Source organism: Carlito syrichta, unplaced genomic scaffold, assembly GCF_000164805.1.
Source record: "Carlito syrichta isolate Samal-C Ts95f unplaced genomic scaffold, Tarsius_syrichta-2.0.1 Scaffold316041, whole genome shotgun sequence".
Taxonomy (NCBI): domain Eukaryota; kingdom Metazoa; phylum Chordata; class Mammalia; order Primates; family Tarsiidae; genus Carlito; species Carlito syrichta.
Window position 1 is genome coordinate 10,150 of NW_007260137.1, and position 22,072 is coordinate 32,221.

General features: G+C 44.1%; 1 long non-coding RNA gene across 1 annotated transcript; it reads left to right on the top strand.

Moving 5' to 3' along the window:
• Positions 1-1,422: 1,422 nt before the first annotated feature.
• Positions 1,423-21,294, top strand: LOC103276339. The gene is made up of 5 exons (XR_002481304.1): positions 1,423-1,552; positions 3,330-3,431; positions 16,696-16,806; positions 19,680-19,781; positions 20,886-21,294. It is a non-coding gene; the product is annotated as an uncharacterized LOC103276339 (long non-coding RNA).
• The last annotated feature ends 778 nt before the right edge of the window (positions 21,295-22,072 follow it).

Genomic DNA, 22,072 nt, shown 5'->3' on the forward strand with positions numbered 1-22,072 from the left:
CCAGGGTGAGGGTCGTGGCGGGGGGCTTGCCCGCACGGGACAGGGCGGTAGAGTCCCGGTGGGGGGGGAGGGGCGGGTTGGAGCACTCCGGAGTGAAGACAGTCAGCCAAGACGTGGGCGTCAGAGCCGGCGAAAAGTTTGCCGGGAAAAGGGGAAAGAGATTCACTCCAAGTACCCCTCCCACAGCCCGGGCGGACCCCTCTCCTCCCTGGGTTTTTAAAATGTTGCAAGTGGCCAGGCTCGGTGGCGCCCCATGCCTGTAGTCCCAGGCATTCCGGAGGCTGAGGCCGGAGGATCCCTTGAGCCCAGGAGTTGGAGGCTGCAGTGAGCTGTGATTGTGCCACTGCCCTCCACCTGGGCGACGGAGGGAGCCTTTGCGGAAGAAGGTGGCGGGGAGAGGAGGAGAAGGGGGGAGTAGGGCGAGAAGAGGAAGAAAAGGGAAGGAGAAAGAGCAGCAGCGGCAAATCATGTCTTTTTATTTGTGGCCTGTTTTTCTACTAATTTACCTTTCATTTCTTAGAAGTAGCTTTTCCAAAACTTTTTCTTATTTAAAACATCTGCCAGGAACCCGCAATCCTATACGGAACCCCTCTGTACCTGTCACCCAGCTTCTACGGTAATAAACACTTTGCTATTTTATATCATCAGTACATTCACCCACTTTCCATCTCCTCCTGGGTGATAATGATTTATGGCTCTTTTCTTTCCTAGCTAAAATTCGCATACATTTAAGTATCTAAATCTTAACTATAGGATTTTGACAAATGGATAGCAAGCCCATGCAACCCACACACTTATCCAGACACACAGTATTTCTCATTGTCATCTTCTCAGTCAGTAGCTTCATGTCCCGATGTATTCTTTTGTGTCCAGCTTCTTGTATTTGGTCCAATAATGTCTATGAGATTCACTTATGTGGTTGGCATGAGCTGAGTATTATTCCACTGCATGGACACATCACAATGAGTTTATCCATTGTGATGGTAGGCCTTTGGGTTGGTTCCAGTTTGGGGCTATTATGAGTAAGAATTCCATGAATAGGTTAAGCCCCCTTTTTTGTGCTTGCTTACAGTATATATTGTTTTTGAAATAAAATGGCAACTTAGCAAAACATTCCACTAATTTATCATGTTTGAGGCGGATCCCTCACCCCGCCACCTTGTTAGATTGTTTTGAGTTAATATTGTGTTACAGCAAGTGTCCATTAACTTCAACCTTTAAATTTCAAAGTCTACCTATATAAAACTGCCACCTAACATGTGAGTTCTTCTGTCAGAAGTGGAACTGAATGATGCTTTTTTGAATGACAGAAAGTTTTCCCCAGAAACTACCTAATGGCTTAATAAGTAACCCCTCTTTGTTCTTTCCCATTTGCTCTTCATTTTCGTTTTTAGAAGTGAGCCTCTGCATCCTGAGTTGGTGACAGCCGCAGTTGCTAGTGCAGATTCTCTCCCTTTTCACAAGCAGATGACCCAGTCAGAGCTGCCCAGGCACCTCCAGTAGCACGAGGAAGACGCCAGGGCACAGAAAGATGCAGAGAGACCCCAAACAGGTGAGGGAATCAGACAGTCCGTGCAATGGAATAATACTCAGCTGATGCCAACCACATAAGTGAATCTCATAGACATTATTAGACCAAATAAAAGTGTCAGTAACACTTCTATCTCAAAACAGACTGTTTGCTTATGGCTAGTGAGTAATTCACAGAATATGTACATTTATATGTAAGATACACCTCATAATTTCAGCAGTTTGACTTTTTTGGGAAACTTCAGATTGCAGTTTTTAAAAAAACAATTGAACGGTTTAACTTGGCTTTGAGGAAGATAGTTTCTCATTCATGAAAGACAAATGGTAAATTCAGTAATATTATTAAAACAAATAAGAACAAATAACAGTACAAGACAGTTTCTCCGGAAAGAAAACATTTTTTCAGTTAATGCACAGTATGCTCATCTTCAGATATGTTTCCTTCTCTTTTTCCTCACGTTCTTGAGCCAACTTCTTTCCACTTACCCTCTGCACCGCTTGTTGCTTTATCCCAGGTTGTACCACTCGCTGCCCACCTGTGGTAAGTGGTGGTACTGCTTCGTTTTGGAAGGTAGCAGAAAAATATAGATGGCTTTACTGTCAATCGAATGACTCATTTTATTTGTGTTTGAACAAATACAAGGCAGCATGTAAATATGTCAGAATCTCAAATTTCATTCTTGGATGCAGGTGATATGCACCCCGATGTGGATGGTACTTTCCTATCAGCTGATCTGAATGATAATTTTTCCCAAAGCGAAAATTTTAACTTATGTTTTATTGGAAACTTTCTGAAGAACATATCTAAACGATAGAAGTAAATGTAAATCTCAATTGTCTGTCTTAGGTGAAGGTTAATATGTGATGTTTTAAATTTAAGATCTTATTTTGGATACTGTATACTTAATGCATACAAGTTAAATTAGAATTACTGGTTCAAGCCAGGCTCGGTGGCTCAGGCAGTAATCCCGTGCTTTGGGAGGCTGAGGTGAGTGGATTGCCTGAGTCCGCGGGTTCGAGACCCGCCTGGGCAACTTGGCGAGACCTCATCTCTACAATAAATCAAAAATTAGCCAGGCATGGTAGCGCACACCTGTAGTTCCAGCTACTCGGAAGGCTGAGGCGGAGGATCGCCGGAGCCCAGCAGGTCGAGGCTGTGGTGGCCGGGAGCAGCCACTGCACTCCAGTCTGGGTGACAGAGTGAGACTCCAACTCAAAAAAAAAAAAGAATTACTGGTTCAAAAAAAGTTTATTACTGTATCTTAGTTAAAATTTCTAATGCTTCTTAACACATGATTAGTCTCTTTTCTCTCTTTTCCTCTTTTCTTTTTGGATAAGACGTCAAATCCTAAAAAATTAGCCATTCTAAGGATAAAGGAGAAATAAGATTGTTCTCTTGTTTGACACTAAATTTGGTTGACTCAAAAATAAATGAATAAACCCAATACAAATGGGCTTCAGCTTATAAGGCATGAGCATTTCTAAAGAATAATAGTATTTTGGACCTTGGTAGAAATAATGTTGTATATGAGTTAGATTCCCAGGCCAACTCCCAATGGCTCATTTAATTGTTCTGTCAGTTACTTATGTAAACTCCTGATGTTTCCACAATTAGATAAACTCCTTGACATGAAGGGCTGGTTTCATTCATGTTTGTATACCCTGCAGCACCTCGCCAAGTGGCTTTTAGATAATGAGAACTAGCCATCTTAAATTCTTTATTGAACAAACTGAGCAATAAGATATATATACGGAGGACAGGAGTTAATTTGATCCATGTTTGTTCATTTGAACTGAAGGTGAAGCTTGAAGAACAACCCCCTTCGTCTACTGTGAATACCAAATTCTGTCGTGTATGATGAAAAGGAAATACAGAGAAGGATGGCAGATTTCTCTGGAAGGTGAGTCTCCAAACTATTTTGCTGAAATAACATGTGTTAATTTTTCTGAATCCATGTTAAAGGAGAAGAATTACAAAGATTTATTTCCCCGTAGGGAAAGCACCTACAAATAATCTTGCGATAAGCTTAAATCCTGATGGTCTTGATAGTGTTTTGAGAACAGTGAAAAGCATTGTTCTTTGTAGCTTATCCTGTTGAGCTGCTTGGCACAACTGTGTGAAATGTTTAGCTCACAGAAGTAAGTTAGTTTTTCTTAACCATCTCCCTTTAGTGTGTTGAATCTATTCTGGAGTGCATTAAACTCCCAAACTGAACTGTTATGTTTAATAAGACAATTTTGGTGTTTAATTATAAAGGAAGAATTAGAGCTGTTGGGTATTAAAATATTAAAATACTTAGGAGAAAGTTGAAAAAAGACATGGACGTGTTTGGCCTCTCCTCTCACGCCCTGTGGTAAGGTGTTTCTGTGCTGCCAGAAGCCTACTGGTTCATTTGGGCCAGCCATTTCTGGGCTAGAGGGCCACAGCATCTCAGTGACCAGACTAAATTCAATGTTCTGTAGGGCTTCTTGTCTTGGCAAGACCCCAGGTTAGACCCAGATTACCAAACAAAGTCTTGTGTTCTCAGAGCTTGGTAAATAGAGCTTGACAGTTTCCTCAAAGAATTGTGTTCTGCAGTCTTGGTGTTTTTATTTTCACCATCTTGCAGCCATCACTGTGTTGACCTCTGGAAGTGTCACATCAACTGTTCTTGAGACAAAATACCATTTACTCTATTTTTTTTCTAGACCCTGTCCCTTTCATGTTAAGTGATAGAGTTGGTGGAATTTGCCCCTGGCTTGCTGTATACCCAGTAGATTGTACCCAATCCAGAAATTCAAGTTTTTTCTTTGTCTGGAAAACAAGCAGAATTTATTGGAACCCTTATGTGTTGTGAAAACCAAAGGTGTGTAGAGGTATGTTTTCCCAACATCTAGTATATGTCTTAAAACTGGGGATGTAAACTTCTGTGTTTTGATTTTAAAACCTCTAGTTTTCTTACACTTTCTGTGATCTGTGAAGCCTCTGTGGCAACTGTAGTCATAGGGCTAGAAGCTAAAGGGTCAGGGAAATGAGGGGCTGACGGATGGGAGTGAGGCATGTGGGACGTGGATCCCCTTTGGGCCGGTTGTGCTACAGAGCAGTGGTGTGTCTGCTGTGAGCTTCTTCCTGAAGGGAAAACCATTTTCCTATTTTGCTCCCCCCCCATACTTGAAGGATGGTCAGAAGCTACTGAGTGGTGATTCATCTGAAAAGGCCTGGATTGAAGCAAAATAGAAAGTAGGACTGACTTTCAGCAGGAAAGTCCACAGTCTCCTGCCCAGCACTAGTTGAAGTTAGCCCTGTCAGCGGTAGATCTTCTCACAGGTAGTCCATTGAGATTTAACTCAAGCCGGGCTCGGTGGCTCAGCCTGTAATCCCACACCTTTGGGAGGCTGAGGTGAGTGGATTGCCTGTGCCCGCGGGTTCGAGACCTGCCTGGGCAGTGAGACCTCATCTCTACAATAAATCAAAAAATCAGCCGGGCGTGGTAGCGCATGCCTGTAATTCAGACTACTTAGAAGGCTGAGACGGAAGGATCGCCGGAGCCCAACAGGTGGAGACTGTGGTGGCCGGGAGTGGCTACTGCACTCCAGTCTGGGCGAGAGAGTGAGACTCCAACTCAAAAAAAAAAAAAAATAAAAAAAAAAGATTTAACTCAATATCGTTAATAGAAATAGTCTGAGGCGAGTGGGAGTGAGGAATAAAAGGAGAATTTTTTGAAATTTTATTTGCTTAATTTATGGCTCATTATATGGGTGTAATTTGTACCATTGCAAATCTGTACTCCACACAGAACTATAGTAGCTTGAAATACTGTATAAAGAAATTTGAGTTTCTATCATTAAATTATTTACGTCTCATTTGACTTTGTGATGAGTTTCGCTTAAGTGCTTTATGTGAAAGAAACTGGAAAGCACGTTCTATGATCTTATCCTCCAAAAGGAGTCAGATTAAAGGGAGTAACAAAGGCTAAAACTGGGCTGCTGCACTGGCAGTTGGAAGCTTTTTTTGGTACATTTAGGGAAAGTAAGTGCCTGCAGCCAGGCTGCCCACCAGGCTTGCGAGGCTATTGGCTCCTGACAGGTTGCCGCCTTCCACGCCCACTGTGCTCCCATCTGTGTCACTTTGGTACCCACAGCCACAGAATAAAGTATTGTTCGGTCTCCACTTAAAAACAAAAGGAACAGACAAAAACTACTGGCCACCCCTGAGCTACTGACCTGGGTACCTTCAAACCTTTTCTTTGTTTTCACTAACTGGTTTGTTGCTGTTGTTTTGTCTGTGTTTTCTACAGAGTGCAAGTTTTTCAGGAATGAATATTCTGTGTTTTAACAGAGACACCTGTTTTATTAGTTGCTACATTTATTTCCTGACAGACCCTTGAGCTAGGTTGTTGAGAGCCTTGTCAATAAAAGGAAAATTGTTCAAATAAGGATGATTTCGATACCTCCAAAATAAACCTCATTACAAGGACATTCACAGCCTGAAGATACAGTGGCAATGACGATACTTCAAATACATTAGGCCCCCAGGACTAAAAAAGAAAATGTTCCCTGTGGATATAGGATTGACTAGTGTTTACAGTGAAAAGGTCACTTTCCTTCACAGAGTTCCTCAAGGTGAGGTGCAATTGGTTGTGAGCAGGGGTGGTGCATTTCAAAATAATAAATCCAGATTATTCTAAGACAGATATTTCTGACTTTATTTATGATGTTACACACAAGCAGAACTTACCAAAGATTCTTTATCCTTCTCATCCCTCACCCTCATGTCTGTGCATAATTAAAGAAAGTCTGTCACGTAAGCTGCGGGTGTATTGCTTGGAACCAGAGAAAAGTGTGTGTTGGGTGACGGGAGACTGCTTGTGTGAACACTTCTCTTCTCTGGGCTTAAAACTTAGTCCTTGCTGTTTATCTATCTATAGTTTGTAAATCAAGTAGAGAAAGAAAATAGAAATTCGCTTTCTAATCTGAAGTGACAAATGTGAAACAAGCAGGGAATAAATTCTTGTCCAAAAACCAGATAACTAAATGTGTATTGGGAGGATCCTGATTATTAAATATCTCAACTATTTAAAATGAAAGTTCTGTTTTTCAAAGTTCTTCAATGTAACACCTGCTGTTCCTATGTACTGTGTTTCCAATGATCTGACAAGATGGAAAATGTGTGTACAGTGTATTCCTTCAAAAAAGGAAAAAATAGCCACCGGCATTTTACCTATGTATTTTTCTTTGTCAAGAACAAGTGTTCATGTATATGAACATAGGCATTCCAACAAGCATATAGATTTGAAAGAGACAGATAGCAGGGATGGGAAAGAACAGAATTTTTTTAGAAGTTTAGCTGCAGCTGCCACGTGGCTTCAGGCCATGCTGCACCAAAATAAACATCCACTGTGAAACTGGTATTGTAAATGCTCCATATCCATTTCTTATGAGGATTATCCAACTGGTATTGTGATAGATAAAGCCTAAAATTAGAAAAAAAATGCATTACATTTTATTTCAGGGGTAGGTAAAAAGCCACACAATAGGGCACTAGTGGAGGTTCCTAAAAAAGACGTGTTTACCATGAGGAGAAGCTAGAACCAGTTTTTCCTCTCAGTTGGTTCCTTCTGCCTTTCTGGAGAGAAGCAAAATACCTTAATCTTCAATAACATGTCAGTAACACCTGCTACAGATTCTTTTAACATCGCCTTTTATGGAATGAGCAACATTCCATTTTAATGAACTATCTGCATTTCTATATGTGACCAAGATCATCCTGAGATATGTGTCCTTCCCACCTTCCCGCCCCAGAACAGGCTGTCATCAGCTCTTGAGAAGTTTATGAGGATTTTTACTACTGGTAATACTTGGTAGCTGGTAGGGGCCCGAAGGGCACCTCCGGTGAGCCCCGCTTTCCCCAACACTTCACGTCGTCACGTGGATTCCGGCAGGGAGGATCTTAGTGCCGCCCCTTAGGAGGCTTTCCTTGACCCCGAATGCTGTTTGCCCTAACACTGTGGTTGTCTTCTTACCTATGTAGTTTGACTTCTCCTCTGCTGACCACCCAGGAACTCCTTTCAGGCAGGGAATTTTTTTTTTTTTTCCCTGAAATGAGATGGGAACAGATGGAGAGAGGGGAAAGGGAGAGCCCAAGTGGTGAGGGAAAAATGTGCCTCTGAAGGAGTAGGTGAGAAAATGACATGGGGACATTTCTGCCAAGACAGAGTTTGTCTGGAGGACACATAGGTCTCCTCCCTCCATCAGAGGCGCTCCCCTGAAAAGCCTACCCTGAGCTCAGGCCAGAGGAGCAAAGAGAACAGGAGAGAAGGAAAGGGGATGAAGCCTCCCAAATTCTGGATGAAAAAAGGAGGCAAAGACATCTAGGAGTTGGCAACACAGCCGAGGATCGCTGGACTGATGAGCTTTTCAGGGAGAGGAGTTCATGTGTGAAAAGAGGTAGACAGCTGAGTTCAGATCATCTGCATCTGAAACTAGGAGCAAAACCCTCCCAACTAGTGGGAATACTGGCCCTCCTGCCTGATTCTTCAGTTATACATATGGCACTCACCAGGTATTGAATTAATGATGATTCTTCTGATTACAAGTCTTTTTCCTCGATGAAGGTGATTTTGAGCTTTGACCTTCTGAAAGTACCGCAGGTCTCTGCAAAGCTACAGAAACTGCAATGTAAGAGGAGATGAAAAATCTAAAGTCAGCATTCCTACTTTATTTGCTTTTCTCTGTGTGTGCATGTGTGTTTCTCTGTATGTAGAGCACTTAAGAGTAGTGAGTCATTGAGGGACTATTTACTGAGTACCATTACATAACTGGGCATTTTTATGGGTGCTGCACCCACTCTGTAGTAACCTTGGTGGCAGAGCACTGAGTTCAGGAAAAAAAAATGGGCTATGGGATCGGGGGGGTGTTGGGTTTTATGAAGTGAGAAAGGGCCCCCCTGCAGGGTGCTGTACCCCTCTTCAGCTCTGAGCCTACAGGAAATGAGTACTCACCTTGGAGTGGGACAGGTGCTTCCACTGCAAGGGCAGCTGCTGGCAGGACTCAGGTATACATTGTCCCATCACCTTCTTCCCAGCCCTGTGTTGAGGGGTGATGGCCACTGCTCTGAGAGCCCAAAAGGTGCATGGCCCAGCCTGTCCCAGCACTTTGAAGAGGCACTGGCCACTTCCTCAATTCCCCTCTAGCTCCACACTCCCATTGCTGTGGAGTACTTGGGGGACCCATCCAGTTATACCTCTGTGTTTTGTAAAAATACCAACCCTCTTCTCACCCCCAATTCTCCCCATGCCATTTCATGCCCACTATCTCCTGGGCCCTTGTGCTGGAGGAGTTCAGTCTTTTTTAGGCAGAGTCACACTGGATTTGGTTAGGCCAGAGAACAACTGAGGAGCCATATTCATAGGCTGAGGTGTATCCCTGTCTGCTTTTAAACAGACCTACACAATAGTGGCTGCAGCCACATTATGAGTACATAATTCTACCTAACAAGTTATATTAGTTTGCTTAGTCATATGTTCTGGTGGGCCAAGGTCTAAGAAAGTGCTATGTTGTTCTGGTGGGCCAAGGTCTAAGGGAGCGCTATCTTGATCCCGCCAGGTGAGAAAACCTGACAGTTTTTTCTCACACTCCACCCCTTTAGGGTTTCATGCTGTGCGATCTCCTTTCTTCCTTGAGGTCCCTGGGCGAGGAAGGGGGAGCATTGTATTTAAATGCCACAACAACAATACAAACTGCAACAACATACAAGCAAAGTGCTTGTATGTTGCAAAATGCAGGCAATACAAAAGATCAGAAGCATTTTAAATGCACAATCAAGTCTAACTGATTAGCAGGCAGGCTTGAGCTTTAATGGCAAGCCTCCTGTAGCAGTCAAAGGTAATTTAGTGCATACCCAGCATGTTGATCGATTAGTTATAGTAGTGTAGATGTGGGCCAAGCCCACTAGGTAGTTTGCAGCAAGAGAGAGATGTCGTAGGTATCAACATTAGCAAGCCCCTTCCCTTTACCAATATACAAGCTAAAGTCTTACTCTGTGATATGATGGTGGCAGGCACTGCCGATTTCCCTGGTTTGGTATACTATATCTTTTTAGCCTTCGCTGTATGTAACAGTTTGTGGTTTTACAAACAGTTTGTGGTTTTACGTGTAGGAGTGATGGAGAGGATTGCACTGGCCATAATCATAATTCAAATGTTTTTTCTAGAATACTTGTAATTTTGCCGGCAAGCAGACAACAAGCCTGTGTCATTGGGGGCCAAATAGCAGTAATCCATGGGGTCATAGTCAAATTTTGGCCTTCTCTGTCGTCTTCTGCCTGGCGTGCAGTCACCTCTGGTGTAGCCAACTGGCTAAGTCTTTCGTGGGAGCTGTTTCCAACCATCTGACTTGAGCCAGTGCATCAGCTCCATCATTTCCAGGTGCATGTCTGGCGACCTGATAAACGAATAGCCTTCAGATGGCCCATTCCGTAACTCCTGTCACACGGCTTGACCCCACAAGGGCCGATGTAATACAGTCCATTGTTTTTCCCACCATGAAGCAGTCCATAAAGTGAGAGGTGTTGCTGCCACTGCCTTGGTGGTGGTGTAAGTCACAGGTCCCAAAATGTGCTGCAGCACAGCCCTTAAAGGGCTTGCACTCAGTGAGTTTCATTGTTGCAAATATGCCCCCCACTTAGCCAATGCGGGAGTCTGTGTAGTCCCACTGCAGAGTTCTTCAGTCCAGTCCCGTATTCCTTCTGCAGTTAGGTGTGAAGTTTGGACTGTCACAGGGCTTGTTCCAGCCATGAGCTCTGTTGCCCACAAGGTGAAGTAAATGACTGCCAGTTGCTTTTTTATAAAGCTGTGACTTGTCTTGGCCTCTTTTCATAGCTGAGACCAAAATCCAATTGGTTGCTGTGATCTTTCACTTTTTTTGACCTAGCCCCAACTATATCCCTCATTAGTGATGTGGATATCTAGTTTGCCAGATTGGGCAGGATCATACACTACTAAAACTTGTGCTCTGGCGACCGCCCATTTAGCCACCACGAATACCTTTGTTTCTGTATCCTCCCATTTCCACCTGGTCCCCTTTTTTACCAAAACATACAAAGGACTCAGAATTTGGGCCAAGTGTGGCATAAAACCTTTACAGTACCCTGACACTCCCAAAAACTTTTGCAAAACTTTAACAGTACTGGAAGAAAGGAAGGTTTGTATTGTGTTAATAATAGCTTCAGCTATCACTTTTGTCTTACCGGATCAGACAACTCCCAAGAATTTGACCAATAAACCAGGCCCTTGGATTTTTGAGGCATGGACTTCCCAGCTACATTTCTTTAAATGTTGTAACACACCCAGAGCATCTTGCTCTAAACCTGGAAGAAAGTCAGAAGTCAGCATAATATCATTGATATAATGAAACAACTTTACAGATTTGGGGAGTATCTAAGTGGCCAGATTCTTGGCAGCCCTACTTACTGAGTAAACATGATAACCAGAATGTAGGAAGACTATATCTTGTACCTTAGAGTCAAATGTTATGTCCTGACCTTTTGGCAGTGTACAAAGTCGTTAAGGACATAGAGAAGATGGTGATGGTCAGAATAAGGGAAGAGGTCAGGAAGCGTAGGGACTTGGAATTAATCCTGCTGTTCATCCTTTTGGCATCGACAGCAGTAAGGCCTCTCAGAGCAGCAGCGATCTGCCAGATAAATGAAGTCTAAAAGTTGCTGTGGGCTGGGAGACACCCTTAAGGTTGCCTGAATGAAGTAGCAGCCCTTGTCCTGAAACCGTGAATATGTTTTCAAGTTGATGGGCACTTGGTGGGAGAGCCCGTGGAGCTGCAAATTCCAGACCCCAGTGCCCAAGATCAGTTGGAGGGAAGGAGTGTCAGCCAGTGTCAGCCAGAGAAGAGAGATGGAGAAAGTAGTATCAAGTGTTGCTAAAGGTAGTAGCAAAGAAAGTAGATTAGCCATCTCATTTGATCCATACGAGTGGAATATTAGTATGTGCAAATCTGAGGACTACACAAGCGGGATCTCCATGCAGAGACAGCAATGGCTAGTGTGACAGTCTTGGCAAGGAGGATAGAGGTGCCGAAAGACAGAAAGTCAGGCGGCAGACTTGACAAAAGGTTATAGATGGCCAGATTAGACACATTCAGGGAAAAGTGTCCCATCCTCCTGAGATCTCCAGGCACTGCGTGGTGCAGGGGCAAGCCTTGGCCACTCTCACAATTCTCCTGTCAGGGTGCACTCCAGAAACTCAGTTCTGCTCAGTGCAGGCTAGAAGCCCCACCACCTTCACAAGTCACCCCTCAAGGTGAGCTGAAACAAAGTTTTAGCTGGAGTGAGCAGTGAGTGTGAAGCTGAGAGGAGTTTATCAGCAGTGCCCCAGGATGTTTGTGAGGAGACCCAGGGACAGAGAAAGAAGCAGAAGAACCCCCCCACACACTATTAGCCACTCATAGTGCAGAAGACTCTCAACCTCCTCCACTCCAGCTTCTTTGGTAGAGAAAGGGAAGTGTGAGGCCAGCAGCGGTTGAGAGGCAATGAGCAAGCGGGAAGAGAAGCTGACAGTGGCAGAAAGAGGCAAAATGCTCAAGCCTAGCAGGTGAGCATCCAGACTCACCGGTGGCTGGAGAACTCCCACTTGCTGTGTCCCTTTGTGATCACCAGAAATCTGTTAGTGGGAAACGGGGTGCTGCTACCAGCATGAGAGGGTTGACGACAGGTTCTCGTGTTCACGTTTGGAATGAATTTGCAGACACACCAGAGAAGAGGGATCAGCAAGGAGCTTTATTGAGTAAAGACGCATATACGCTTAGAGAGGGGAGCAGGCGGGGACAGCCCAGGAAGGCTGCTGCTGTGCCCTAACTATTGTTGAGCAGTATGTGTACTGGGGTGGGTTCTTCCTTGAAGTGGGTGGTCTGGGTCTCTGTTACTCCTCTCTTACATCAAGTGGGGGAGTTTCGGCCTTCTAGGGTCAAACTGGTACTGTCATGGCATCAGGTGCATGATGGGAATGGCAGCTGTTTTTGTTTGTTCTCTTTTGTTCGATGAAAGGCATTACTTGAATAAACAGGTCTTTACCATTGCTTTTCCTCACACATCTGGAAAAGGGGCCATGGTTTTGGGAATCTCTGTTTTTTATATTAGAGATTTCACAAGCTTACCAGTTGAGAAGATATGTTTTAGTTCTCTAATCTCAAAGTTGTTACAGTATTACTTTTGCTGGCAAGGGACTTCCATTAATGGTTTACTCAGTAAAAAATTGGAAAGTATATAAGTAAAGCTGGCATCAGGAAAGGGAGAGAACCTTTGTAGTTATATTTTGTAACTGCAGTAAAAAAAAGTCAAGGAGGCCAGGTATGGTGTCTCATGCCTGTAAGTTTAGCACTTAGGGAGGTCGAGGCAGGAGGATCCCTTGAGCTCAGGAGTTGGAGACCAGCCTGGGTGACATATCAGTAACCCTGTCTCTATAAAAATAATTTAATTAGCCCAGTATTGTGGTGTGTACCTTTAGTCCTAGCTACTTGGGAGGCTGAAGTAAGAGGATCACTTAAGCCTTGGGTTTCAAAGACGTGTGGTGAGTATCACTATACTCCAGCCTGGGTGACAGAGTAAGACACTGTTCCCACCCCCCACCGCCCAAAAGAGAAAGAAAAACCAAAGAGTATAATTGATCCACTAATTATAGTTAAGGTACTATGCACAAGAGAAGTTTAACGAAGAGGAATAGAGAAACAGACTTGGATTATGTGAAAAGATAAAGATCTCTTCATGCGGTGATATTCTAAAGAAAGTTAGCTGAAACCTGGAGGCACTGAGCTTCACGTACTCAGTGTTCTGAGGAGTGTTTCTCCTCTTTCTTTCCATATCACGATTCGTCTTTCAATCTAGAAAATAAGTGCTTTTTCTCCACCAGTATTGTGCCCCCAAACCTGCCATTCAGTAGACTGAGAAAAACCCCTCATTTTCTGAGTGAGGAGTCCTCCTGCACAGAAGAAGAGGGTCTTCATTTTTGCCAGATGGCAAGGGGTGAGAGTAAAAAAACACCCCATATTCTGTATGTAAAAGTAAAAGCATTTAGATGTCAAATTCCATTTGGAAAGATAAATTATACTTGAAGTTCCTAATTTTCAAAATTGTAAATATTGTGCCCTTCAAAGCTTGAAAACAACATAACCACCTAAATATCTGGGAATGGCACAAGTAAATGTCAAATGCTTAAAAGAGTTTGGTTGCTTGGAAACAAAGTCAAAGGAAATGGTTTGCGTTTGCATATGGACTACCCAGAGGCTCTTATTTGGGCACATTCTTGAAGTAATGACAAAGTGTGGATTTTATTGCTCCATTTCAATGTAAAAAACTTTCCTTGGGCTGGGCTCCGTGGCTCAGCCTGTAATCCCAGCACTTTGGGAGGCCAAGGCAAGAGGATTTCCTGAGCCCGTGGGTTTGAGACCAACCCAGGCAACTTGTGAGACCGTCTCTACAATACATCAAAAATTATCCAGGCGTGGTAGTGCGTGCCTGTGGTTTCGGCTGCTTGGAAGGCTGAGGCAGAAGGATCGCCAGAACCCAGCACGTCAGTGTTGGGGTGGCTATGAGTGTGCCACTGCACTCCAGCCTGGGCGACAGAGTGAGAAAAAACAAAACAAACTTTCCTTGGATATTCTCACATGACCTTAAGAATAAGCCTGCACAACTTGGATGGATTTAGTCTACCATACTCAGTGATCTATCACAGAAACAAAGAACAGAGTGCCACATGTTCTTTCTCATAAGCGGACCCCTGAACAATTGCCATAATGCCATAAGTAAGGTTTTGGCAGTAGCAGGATACTGCCTGGGTAGGGGTGGAGTGGGGGAAACACATCAATTAAGGGTAGCTGTTCTCAAACCAGGCCAAGTGGAGACCAAAGGGAGGCCCATACTTTACCTGTATGATGACCACTTGTATACCGAATCCTGAATTGTACCCCATATCTTTAAAATAAAAAGTGAATAATATTAAATTGAAAATAAGTTTGTATATGTATCAGCAGCATAGGTGCAACATTACCGTAAGTGGATTTTCAGTACCATTATCATACATCTCATTGCGTCTGTCACTCAGAGGATCTCAATAAACACAATTTCCAAAACTCAGCAACGACCCTGTATGGTCTACATCAATTGACTTTATTCCTGAATATTCATCATAGCAGAGACACAGAAACCAATTCCCTCCCCATCTCAGGTCGCTGCTTCCCCCAGCACTTTCCCAACTGTGTTTCCCAACTTGGTTTCCCTGAAACCAAGGTCATGCCTACAGGTAAGAAGGGCTCAGGCTTTCAGAAAGAACGAACCCCAGAAATCTGGTTCTGCCTTGTCACTGACCTGGTTCACATCTGAAGATGTGCCTGGGTCACAGCTGTAAAACACAAAGCACTTCATCATTAGTATAAGTGGTTTTCTGAACACCGTCACACATCCATTGCACCTGTCACACAGAAGATATCAATCAATCCTACTTCACACTTTAGCTACTATCCTATATCTGCCAAATCAATGGGCTTTATCTTTTGAAACTTCTAGCAGCTCCAAACCACTTATTATTTATTTCAAGAGGCTGTCACTCTTTAGGGAAGCAGTCTTACACAGTGCTTTACAGCATTACTAAATAAACAGGAATTTAAGCTTCTCCCCCCATGTCTTCAGCTGTTACCATTTTCTCAGCATTAGATCACGTGCCAAGGCACACAGAAAACTGCTCCTTCTCTGCTTCTTTCTCACTTTGTGGCAATTTGTATATTGTCATCGCTACTCAGATGTTTCAACATTTTTTAGTTTCATCTACATTTTTAATGCTTTCTCTCACTGATATGGCATTTCATTCACCCTTCATGTTTACTCAGCTAGAAATATGAATGTATTTTTAACTGACAAAGATGTGATGGTTTCCTCCCAATCCTAGGAAGTTATGGCTTGAGTCAATGAATATTTCCCTAGCTTATTTTATTCAAATTTATTATTGTTCAAAAAACTTGGAGCCCTCTAATCATTTGTGCCAACCTGAAAAAAAACCCAAAAAAGACAAATGGTTCATGTTGTCTTCATCAGAATCAATAAGAAGAAGGCCCTCCATTATGTAAAAGCCAGGACCAAGACAAAACCGGGGAGCTAGACTCTGTCTTGTGGTGATTATCCTGGGGTCTTTGATCCTGGTTCATTCTCCTTCCGCAGTCCCCACTCTCCCATTTCTAAGGAGAGCTATCTCTAAGGAGAGACTGTTTTTAAGCCTCTGTGGTCTTGGACCAAGTACATTCTATTTCCCTACTCTTTAATGGTCATTCTTTGCCATACTAACCAGCATCTTTTGTTTGCGGGTTGCCATGGACACAGAGTTCTTTCTAGTACTGAGCTGCTTCTGACTGCCAGGTAAAGATGCAGCAGTGGAGGTCTTTGGGTAAGGACCTCTGTCTTCTCTGTAGGCTCATGTTGTCCTCTTATCCTCACCAAGAGAATGAAAAGAATGGAAAGCTGGGCGTGGTGGCTCAGCCTGTAATCCCAGTAGTTTGGGAGGCCAAGGAAAAGTGGATTCCCTAAACCCACAGGTCTGAAACCAGCCTGGGCAACTTGGCGAGACTTCATCTCTACAGCAAATTAAAAAAAAATTAACAGTCGTGGTAGCACGCACCTGTAGTTCCGGCTACATAGAAGGCTGAGGCAGAAGGATCACCGGATCCCAGCAGGTCGATGCTGGGGTGGCCATGAGTGTGCCACTGCATTCCAGCCTGGGTGACGGAGTGAGACTCCAACTCAAAAAAAAAAAAAGAAAAAAAAGAATGGAAATCTTCAAAGGGTGGGCTGGGGGGTGGGTGGTAAAACTGGATGCACATCATAGGGGGCCTATAGATAAGAAAGTTTGCGTGTGCCCAGCTGGCAGGTACCACAAGTGAACATTCCTCTTCCCTCCCAGAGACCTCCCAGAGTCTGCCTGGCCAGAGGAAATTGGGAACAAAAGCAGATGTAGGGCCAAGTAGTAGCAACCTTGTTGCCAGCCAAGAACTGGGTGATGACTTCACAGGCTTGGTTTGGGGAAATTAGAAATAAAAATAAATGAAAAAAGAACTATAGCCAGAATCCTGATGGGCAGCAGGAGAGAAAACTGCTAGCAGGATCTCGAGTAAAGTTCTCTCTCTCTCTCTTAGATAAACTCTGAGCAAAGACTCAACTTCCGACCCCCTCTCCATCCCACTTTCCTGCTGCCCCTGGCCCTTTCCCAGCTGTGGTAAGCCTGGAACCACCAGCCCCGCCTACAGGTAAGGAGTCTGTGGATTGCAGCGGGAAGGAACTCCCCATGTTCTGGCTCTGCCTGGGCACTGTGTAGTTCCCATCCAAAGATGTGCCTGGGCCCCATCTCAAAAGCACAAGGCACTAGACACAGAACTTTGGAATTTCTACTCTCATTATGCTTGTGCTGGTACAACCTTGAATGTTTGCAGTCTACTGGTGTCTGTGCCCCAGGGCTCAAAAGCACAAGGTCAATATTTATGCCCAAATCAGTCTATTTATTTTTGGTGTGTTTAGAGAAGTCATTTTTCATGTTTTCAGGGTTTTTTTCCCATTTCTCTCTTTTTTTTTTGAGTTTAGGGGAATGTGACGTATTCCTTTTTGCTCCGGTGTAGCCCTGTTGTTATTCTTTATAAACTTGACATTAAGCCGGGCTCGGTGGCTCAGCCTGTAATCCCGTGCCTTTGGGAGGCTGAGGTGAGTGAATTACTTGAGCCTGCGGGTTCAAGACCCGCCTGGGCAGCGAGACCTCATCTCTACAATAAATCAAAAAATCAGCCGGGCGTGGTAGCACATGCCTGTAATTCCGGCTACTCGGAAGGCTGAGCTGGAAGGATTGCCGGAGTCCAGCAGGTCGAGGCTGCGGTGGCGGGAGCGGCCACTGCACTCCCGTCTGGGCGACAGAGTGAGACTCCAACTAAAAAAAAACAAAAAAAACTTGACATTGTTCTTGGCCACATCTTTTTGTTTTTCAGTGACTTCTAACTCACTTGCATGACACAAATCTACTTTTTTGTCCAATGGTGAGGGCCACATCTCTGTTGTCTCCCATGCCTTCGATTTTTTGTCCTTCAGCATGCTGAATATATATCATCCCCAATCTCCCAGCCTGTAGTGTTTCTGCTGAGAAAGCACACCTCCTTTATGTATTATTTGCCGCTTTCCTCTCGACTCATTCAGGATCCTCTCTTTGTCTTTGACCTTCGAGAGGTTGAGCGTAATGTGTGTTGGAGTTTTCTCATTTGGGTGCAATTTTATAGGTTTTTCTGTACCTGAGCATCCAGGTAAAGCTGGATGCAGGTCATAGGGGGCCTATAGACCTTTTACCAGATTTGGAAAGTTTTATATCTCTTTGTTTTAGGTAAGCTTGCTACTCTTCATCTATTCTCTAGTGTCTTGTCGATGCCAGAAACACAAAGTATTCTTTTGATGGTATTTCATAGCACCCTTAAGTTGTCTTTGTCCTTGCTCATTCTTTTTTTTTCCTCTCACGCATGTTTTTTCAGATTGTCTGCTTTCAACTCACTGACTTTTCTTTTTCTGCTGAAGTCTTGAGCTGTTGATCCCCTCTCATGCATTTTTTATTGCACTGATTGTTCTTTTTTGTTCTAAGATTTCTGATTAATGATTTTCTCAGTTTTTCTGTTGAATGTATCTGAACAATTTCTCAATTTTTCTGTGTCTTCTTGATGTTTGCTGAGTTTCCTTAAAGCAGCTCTTTTGAGTTCTTTGTTGGCCAGATTGCTAATCTGTATATCTTTTAGATCAATCCCTGGCATCCTGTTTTGTCCATTGTATGAGAACATGTTTTCTGGGCTGTTTTTCTGTTTGTTGGTTGGTTGGTTGGTTTTTTCCTATTGTGTTTGTTTGTAGGTACCATAATTGTGCATTTTATGGGAGCATGAGGTTACGTTCTTTGTTCTGTGACACTGCCCACACACTGACAAATTAGGTATTGATTCCAGTCTTGACAGTCTGGGTTTGCGTGTGGCAATGGGCTTGCCAAGACATTCTGAGTGGACTGACTGTTGTGTTTCATTTCAGCACTAGGATGTATCTTATGCCTAGGTTGGATAAGTCTCCATCATTGATACAGTGTCTGAACTGGATGGATGGGCTTTTGAGAGATGCATGTGGGACACCCAGGCTATGTGGGAGAGCTGGTCAGTGTCACCCATCTGGAAGAGATGTGCACATACTTCCCAAAGCGTGATAACTGGGTATCGCTTCTCTGATTGGTATGATGTCTTCTCTGGCTGGGATGGGGAGCCACAGCCAACCTGTGTGTGCTGGCTGCTGCTAGCCTCAAACCCTGTCTTTATCGCAGTTGACCTCAGGTGGTTCAGCCCCATTGGTACTGGAGGTGCTCCCCATGGGCCAATAAAGGAGTGCATTCCCCTTGCAAAGACCCAGACTGCTGGGGAAGCCAGAGTACTGAGTGACTCTAAGTACACCACCTAGGTCTCTAAGTACTCTAAGTCCCGAATACTGAGGGATTCTTTAGTACACCACCAAGTATTGTAAATCCTGAGTACTGAATAACTCTAAGTATACCACCAAGTACTCTAAGTCTTGGAAGGGACTGTGTCAATCAGTGTTCTTCAGAGAAACAGAGCCAATAGGAGAATGAATAGATAGACAGGTAAGCAGGTAGATATACAGATGATAGATTAAGAAAGTGAGAGATAGAGGACAGATGATAGAGACATGGGCGATTTTTATAGAAATTGGCTCACGAGTTGTAGAGGCAAGAAGTCCCACTCTGCGAGCTGTAAAATCAAGGAAGGTGGCGGTGTGATTCCATCTGAGTATGAAGGCCCGAGAGACTGGGCTGTTGGTGTAAGTCCCAGTCTGAGTCTGGGAGTCTGAGAACCAGGAGCACTGATGTCTGAGTCTAGCAGAAGGCAGACGTCCTGGCTCAGAGAGCAGAACATCTTTTCTCCTCTTCTACCTTTCCTATTTGGGCCCTCTGAGTCAGTTTGCAACTGCCCCATTCCTGGGTTTTGAGTCATATGCTCATCTCTTCCAGACTCAACTCCACACACACCCCAAGATCACGTGTCCCAGCTATCTGGGCACCCCTTAACTCAGTCACGATGGCACATAAAATTGCCTCTCACAGGGATGGAGCCTGGATGGTTCATCACCATAGACGTTTGCCAACCAGATGAGTGAATGAGAAGGTCATGGCTCATGCCCTCCAAGGAAGTCTGGTGTCACTGAGGTAAGTACTGTGGTGGTGTTGGCAGAACAGAAATTTAACCTCTCATATTACAGGTGGAGAAACTGAGGCTGAGCTGAGCCCCTGGAGGCAGAGGTGAGGGCAAGGGTGAGGATGAAAATATCAGAGGCAGAGCGCCAGACATGGGAGTCGGAGCTCGATTCTCGGTCTGTGTCAGGCTGTGTGGCCTTGGGCAGGGCACTTCATCTCCCTGAGTCTCTGTTTCCCTTATTGACACAGAGAGATTGAGTCTGTCTCTGGAGGCTGTGGGGAAGCATCTGGTGCAGAAATGCACTGGGGGTGCAGGTTGCCCCCAGCATGCTTACCCTCGGCACATGTGAGCTAAGTGTAGCTTTCCTCTCATATTTCCCACCCAGAGGACATGCTGGGGTTCCTTTGACTCTCTCCCCCAGGCAGACACAGTTTTCTCTCCCTGTGACATGTCCTGGCTGGTGAGACCCTCTCTGCAGTTGTAAGTGCAGAAAAGCCTCTTATTCCTGCACTTTGGGTCCTTGTTCTTGTTTTTTTCTTGCTGATGTGGTTTGGTTTTTTTTCTCAGTTTTTATGTCCATCATCGTTTTTTTAGATCTTGGGAAGCTGTGGAGTCTGAATTCCATTCCCCACCAAGAGAAACCAGGGCTTCTTGGAGTGACATCTGACTGTCTGATTTCAGGTGTAGGGCAGGAGAGGTACGAGATGCATCTGGGATCACTTGTGCCAGAAATGAAGTGGTCAAAGACTTCTAGAAGGAGAGAGGGGTCAGATTGAAGGGTTTTTCCACAGCCTGAGTATGGGATGATGCTAGCATCAGAAAGAAAAATGGATTGAAACACAGCTAGTGTGTACAAGCTCTGAGGTTATTACCATACCACTAGTTCCTTCTGGAGGTGGCCAGGGCATCAGTTCATTATTGTGAACTTTGATCAAGAAAGGGAAAGGATACAATATATATCTTGCCTTCCCTCTAGAGTCCATACTTCAGGGTGAGCAACGGGTTGATGAGGGAAAGTTCTTTTTAGAAAAGTCAAAGCTAACAAGTGCAGGAAGAATGATACAGTTGAAAACTCAACCTTTCATAATACCAAATAAAGCCCTCTGTCTTGGCAGTGACCTTCATGTCTGCTGACGTGGTGACTTACATTTGGTAGATCAACCCACTGAACAATTTTAACACCACCAAAGGAGGGACACCCAGGCGTGACGCATCCCCAACACAGCAGGAAGTCCACAACGTCACCTGGAAAGCATTCTTGCCAAAAATAACTGGAATCCAGTCAAGCGTCTAGAACTAAGTTCTAGGATATGTGTGGGAGAGAGGAACTTGTCAGCAGCATCCATCTATCTGCTACAGTCATAATGGGAGAAATTCTACAAAAATAAATGGCCCAATTTCTTCAAGAAATAAATGGCAGGCAGGTGTCAGGCGAAGAGAATCATTAGGGACTAAAAAGAATTAAGAACCATATAAGAATACAGTATTGGATTCTGATTTCAACAAATACATTGTTAAATAACATTTTAAAGATAATTGGGGGAAAAACATAGATTAGGTAGCAGATGCTATTAAACGTAATATTTTGTTGGATGTGGTTGCAGGGGTGTGTGTGTGTGTGTGTGTGTGTGTGTGTTTTATATCCTTAAGCAACAGAAATTTATACTGGGGAAAAAAAAGTCAGGCTTTCCGATTGGCCCTTGTTGACGTGGTGCTTCTCGTCCAGTGACTGACATCCATGCCGGCATGGTTGGAAGGCAGTGGACAGAGCATCTCCCTCTCTCCCTTCTCCCCTCAAGCCTCCTTCCCTCCATGCACCTCTCCTGTCTGCCTGTCAGTGCCTAGAATTTGTCTATTTCCTCTCCAGTCAGCATCCACATGTGGGCGCCTCCTCCCTGGACTATGCACACCCACGGCTGCAGCCTTGCTAATTCATTCTGCCCATGGCAGCCAGTTTCACCCTTTAAGTTTTGGCTATGGAACTTAGGATAACTCTTCTTTTTTTCTCTTCTTTTCTTTTTCCTTTTTCTTTTTTTTTTTTTTTTTTTTTTTGAGTCAGGGTCTCACTCTGTTGCTCAGACTGGAATGCAATGGCACAATCACTGCTCACTGCAGTCTCAACTTCCTGGGCTCAGGCAATCCTTCCACCTCGGCCATCTGAGTAGCTGGGACCCATACCACGATGCCCAGCTAAATTTTTTTTTTTTTTAAATTTTGTGTAGAAACAGGGTCTCGCTATATTTTCCCAGGCTGATTGTGAACTCCTGGGCTTAAATGATCCTCCTGCTTCAGATTCCCAGAG